This window comes from Chiloscyllium plagiosum, chromosome 26 (genome assembly GCF_004010195.1).
Source record: "Chiloscyllium plagiosum isolate BGI_BamShark_2017 chromosome 26, ASM401019v2, whole genome shotgun sequence".
Lineage (NCBI taxonomy): Eukaryota > Metazoa > Chordata > Chondrichthyes > Orectolobiformes > Hemiscylliidae > Chiloscyllium > Chiloscyllium plagiosum.
The window spans coordinates 32,420,898-32,426,999 of record NC_057735.1 but is presented as its reverse complement, the minus strand read 5'-3'; the positions used below and the strand labels follow the sequence as shown (position 1 = coordinate 32,426,999).

General features: G+C 38.4%; 1 protein-coding gene across 6 annotated transcripts in view; it reads left to right on the top strand.

Annotated features, from left to right (window-relative positions):
- LOC122563232 (ladinin-1-like) overlaps positions 1 to 6,102 on the top strand; it is a 98,309-nt gene that overhangs the window by 65,710 nt on the left and 26,497 nt on the right. The window lies entirely within an intron of this gene.

The window sequence follows — 6,102 nt, the reverse complement described above, 5'->3', positions numbered from 1 at the left end:
AGCATCCAGGGAACAAGAGAATCGACGTTTCGGGCATAAGCCCTTCCTGAAGAAGGGCTTATGCCCGAAACATCGATTCTCCTGTTCCCTGAATGCTGCCTGACCTGCTGCGCTTTTCCAGCAACACATTCTCGACTGTGATGATTGGCCTTCAACAACCATAACTATCTTCCTTTGTGCTCTGTATGCTTTCAACCAACAAAGTGTATTTTTCCATGACTTTCAATGGCTCAAGTTTTCCTAGGACTCCAGAATGACACATTCAATCAAGTGCTGCCTTGCTAATGAGGGTGGTCACTTTCAATTTGTCTTTTGAGTTCAGTTCTCTTTATCTATGTTTGGGCAAAAGCTGTAATGAGTTTGAGAGCTGAGTCACCCTGGTGAAACTCAACCTGCTCCCTGAGAGTCAGTCTATGACTGAGCAAGTGCTGCTTCATAACATAGTTGATGACCCCTTCCAATACTTTGCCAATGGTGAAGAGTAGCCCAGTGGAGAGGGAATTGGCCAGGTTTGACCTTTCCTGTTTCTTGTGGGCAGGACATAACTGGGCAATTTTCTAATATGCAGGAGAAATGTCAGTGTTGTAGCTGTACTAAAACATCTTGGCCAGGTATGCAACTTGTTCTGGAGTCCACATTGTTTTATAAGGGCATAAGGACATTGGAGTAACATTGTAATGATGTCAAGGGGCTGTATGTCACGGAGTATAAATGGCACAGAGTGAGTGGAGTTAAAACACTGATGTACACCATCACACATTAGGATGACAATAATTCTTGAGAGCGCATGGGCAGGGACACAGAAAAAAAATAGAGTCGTTTACAATTAGAATCTCTACAGTTTGGAATAGCCCTTCGGCCCAACAAGTCCACACCGACCCTCTGAAGAATAACCCACCAAGACCTATTCCCCTACCCTATTTTATTTTTTACCCCTGACAATGCACCTAACCTACACATCCCCTGAACATCCCATGTACATGTGGGCAATTTAGCATGGCCAATTCATCTAACCTGCACATCTTTGGACTGTGGGAGGAAACCAGAGCACCCGAAGGAAACCCGCGCAGACACAGGGAGAATGTGCAAACTCCACACAGACAGTAGCCCAAGGCTGGAATCAAACCTGGGTCCATGGTGCTGTGAGGCAGCAGTGCCAACTGCTGCGCCACCGTGCCATCTATAAGTTTTTACCTAACACAACTATAAGTCAGAGCCTGCTATATCTATTGCTATTGTATGTTTGTAGTATTAATACATAATAAATAATGTTATGTTGAAGTCCAAGCTGGAAAACAGTTTTTAACTTTGCCTTCCCGTGACCCATCTGTCATGAACCCAGACTCATTCTGTAGCATCAGACCACATGTACTGGAAGCTACATGTGTGAATACAGATAGTGCTGCTTCACTGCTGGAATGTTGTCAGAGTGCCCAGGCTTTGCAGAATCCAATGCCAACAGTCTTTCTTCGATATCAGCTGGAGCAAATTGAACTGGCTGAGGACTGGCATCTGTGATTCTGCAGATCTCGTATGTAGCCAAGATAGATCATGGTGAGAAGTCACATTACACCAGATTATAGTCCAGCTTGTGATTTATTTGAAATCACATGCTTTCATAGCTCTGCTGTTTTGTGTGAACTTTGGATCATCAACTTGATTCTTTTTTTTTGAGTTTATGTTCTTATTAAGTTCCAGCTGCTGCAATCAAATATTTGGTCATTTCCTTAAAACTGATAAAGGCCTTAAATTGCACTGAGTGTAATTAAAACAAATGTGCTGTTTGTTTTGAACCAGACAAACCAACGCCTAGGCATCTACTGTGACTGTGGCACTTAGCCCTCTTTTAACTCTGATTGCTGAGTAAGGCAATTAAAGAAATTCAAACTGGGCTGGTTAATGACTAAGACATAATCATAAAATATTACTTCAATCCAACATAAAATTATAAAAGGAAATTAATTGTAGTGTTATCCAGATCTTCCAGAAGGGCATACCTGAGGGGTTTTCACCTTTTAAGTAAAATGATTTCCTTTTAAACCAGATTTGAAACTGACAGGGAAGATAAAAATATACATTTATAGACTGTTGCTGAAAAAAATCACATTTGTTAAGATCTTTCATCTTGTACTCATCAGAATAAGTGAAAAGAATACCAATTTAATGGGAAAAGCAACATTATGCAACCTGAGAAAAGAATTCTGATTGGCAGTGGTATTGACATGGAGAATGCACCAATTAAACACGAATGACCATTAACTGCCAGACTTTAAATTTTATATCAGACATCTTGACTCTGATTGATAAAGACATTCCGTTGAGATGTAAACGAGCAAATGGTGGTCAAAAATTTTGTAATGAATCAAGTACAATGTATGTACGTGTTCCTTATGTCTGCAAAGTGTATTGTCCAACATTAGATGTGATGCTACATTTAAACAGCATATTCTGGATGATCCTGAGTATGCAAAGAATTGTACTGACATTCAGTGTAGGTTTGTCAGTTGGGCCCTTGGTGTACTGGAGTACTTGAGTACTGGAAGCTACATGTGTGAATGCAGATAGTGCTGCTTCACTACTGGATAGAGGTTTAAGATGGAACTTAAATTCTTTACGTTAGAGCTGAGAGGCAAAAATACTACCTCTAAACCATGCCTGGAGAAAATTGGAATGACATTTAAAGCCAGAATACATGTTACATATGTAGCTGCCTTCATCCTCACAGTCAGTGTTCCATTCAAGTCAATGTGGATTCAATCAGTCTTTGGTAACAACAGAAACCAGACGATGTTATGGTTGACTGAAAAGATAACAATAGTTTGGAGGGAAATAAACAATATCAATGTTGCATTAAATACTGTGACTTAATATATTGCTATAGTTTTTTTTTACCATAGTATTTGTGAATACATATCTGAACTGATTGCCTATTTACTGGAGAAGCTTCAATGCTAACTTTAATGTTTAACTAATTGTTTGCACCTTAACTCTCACAACAACACACATTCCTATTTGGCTGTTAAAATGAAGAAAGGTATCAGAGCATGTTGCATGTTACACTGTACAGGTCTGATATAGATCTGTGTCACTGGAATTTGTTTTATAAAGTACAGTAAAGAGCATGAGGTGTAGCTGAGTGATGGTTGAAGCACTTGGTGTGATCACCCATAGGAACTTTTGAGTTGATATGAAAATTACAGATACAATGCTGTGAAAGTATATTGATTTCTGTTGAGTTGCAATAGACTGTGGCAGCACATATTTTATTTGTTTCACTTACTGTTTCTTTTAACTTTAGAACATTTTCTGTGCATAGCCCTTGGGTAAAAACCTAATGCATATGCAAAGTTGAGTGGTCATGGGTTATTCACAATGGTCAATTTCACAAGGAAAGGGGATCATATATAACGCTTAACCATACCTTACTTGTTAAAAGTCATTTCACAAAGAATCGCACCAACTGATCAGTTCCACATACTAATGATCACACTAAGCGGCTTCTGTTAGGATGCATTAACTGTACCATTGCATCTAATTCTATCATTATCTATAATGATAGGAAACTGTAAGCCTTTATGTGAGGGTTGCTGTTCGCATCAACCAATGGGTCAGTAGAGCTCAAGAATCCAGAAAAACATTTGGATGTAAGGTAGCGATCTTAGGCTGTTCATTTTTTCTCCATTTCATAATTATTGCTTCTAATGATGTTGATCCATGAAAGTTCCATCATTTGCCTTTTATATTAAGGTAAGACTTAAAGTACATCTTTGTTTCAATTAGAAAGACAGATTACAAAATGATTTTTACCGAATGCCTCGAACATTATTTTGGAGATTCAGATCTAACATCGGTGCCTAAAATGTCCATTAATTTTGCTACATTATCATATTTATTCTATATTACCAACACAACCAGTCACAATATTTACATAAGCATTAGTGTTGTCTGAGTTTCAAGCCAACGTAAGTCAAGTCATAGAAAAGCATGAGACGTGACTGGAATAGATAGGTTGGAAAGAGATAGAAATGTCAGTAGAAATAAATGCAAACAAGCAATTAAAACAGAAAAGCTGAGGAAATGTGAAGAAAGAAGAAAAAAAACAAAGACTTTGAGAAAACAGAAAACTAGAGTAACAAAGAGAGTTAACTCTGAAGAATGGTGCAATCAAACACAATGATTGATCAATGCAGATTCCATAATCAGGTAACAAACAATGATTAGCATCCTAATCAAGCAATGTATGATCATTAACTGAATTAGTCCACAATCTAATTATTATTTAAATGCTTATTTAAGATTTGCCAGAAAAGATCCAATTATCACATGTTATTTTTATTACAACTGTGCAGTTTCATTTTTGCCATTTTGTATATTTCAGTGATTATTCCAGAGGTTGTAAGCTTATTTAGTGTCAATTGCATTCAAAATACATCAGAGATTTTTCTTTCCATTCAAAGGACATGGCACAAAAGACCATTAAGTTCTGACATGAAAATTTCAGTGATGTTTTCTTTTTATAATTGATGGGAAATGCATATGTGTGATTAATTCAGATATTTTACTTCCTCATTATTCCTGCCAGTTTTCAGGTACTGTCTCTGTTTCAATAAAGTGTTTCTTCTACACAAACAGGTTTAAACTTGTGCTTTTCAAAATTTGAGTTCTGATGTTTATCTGAGAACTATCTGTCTATGCTGTTGCAGTCCATTTTCTATTTGAAAATATATTCTGCTATTTCTTCCTTCTTAACTAACCATCAAGATAGTGACTACATTTTACAAGTAAAAATGTCTAAATGTCTCAATGATATGAGAAGTGCCAAACCAGTACAAGTTTTCATAAAATTCCCTGTGCTCACATATTTGTAATGACTGAATTCAGTAAAGCAGGGAAAAATTACTGTTCTTCAAAACTACAGTTTCTTTATTTTCACTGGGGTGGTACAGCGGCTCAGTGGTTAGCACTGCTGCCTCATAGCACAAGGGACCCGGATTTGAATCCACCCTCAAAACTGTTTGCACATTCTTCCTGTGTCTGCATGAGTTTCCTTCCACAGTTCAAAGGTGTGCAGATTTGTTGGATTGCCGACAGTGTCCAGGGATATGCAGGCTCGGTGGATTAGCCATGGGAATTGCAGGGTTACAGGGATAGGGTAGGGGTGTGGTCTGGGTAGGATGCACTTCAGAGGGTCAGTGTGACTCAATGGACCAATCGGCCTGCTTCCACACTGCAGGAATTCAATGACTGTATTTCTCTCTAGTCTTACTGACAAGTATCACTTCTTAACTTTTTTTGTGGTTTTACCTTTTAGACTTGCTTTTACTGCCAACTTTGTTGACTTATCAATGCTCTCTGGCTTCAAGTACAACTATCACATCTTATCCATCATCAAAGCTGCTCCTGTGAAGCTTGCTGTCCTCTTTTGCTGACTCTTTACAATATCAGGATTATGAGGTATGGCATTGTTTGAGAGCTGTCAACAATGACTTTCAACTTTATTTCACATCTAGAACATCATTGCAGGGTGCCACTGTGCCATCTTGAGTTCCCACCCACTTTGTTCCCACTGAAAAAGAAATCTGAACAAAACTCTTCCAATGAGTCCCAGAAATATGTAAATTGGCCATGAAGTGATTGGGCCATCCTCAAATTGCAAAATGTCTACAGTGAACCAAGTTTATTATTTCAAACTGGGCTGTATAATCTCTGACTTTAATATTCTTTTCAACATTTCTACAACATCTATCATGCCATGATATCCTCCTGCAGTATCTCTCGTTTGTATAGGGCTTGGCAGACTGGATTTACCAAGGAGTGACAAACACAGATAAATGACACACACTGCTCTTTGTTTATGCAGCGAAAGAGCTCTCCATTTCTGACAGGGAATCAGGGCTCCTTCAGACATGTGGAGCTGTCCTTCCATTCTGACAGATCTCTCACACTGTTGAACACCTAGGGGAAGAGAAACCATGCTCCCCTTGGCATCACGGTAGCCCACAAACCCACCAACACACTAAAACAGCAGCTAATGAATGTGAAAGACCCTATACAGACAATGAGCAAAACTAACATCATTTACAAAATACTGTGCAAGGACTG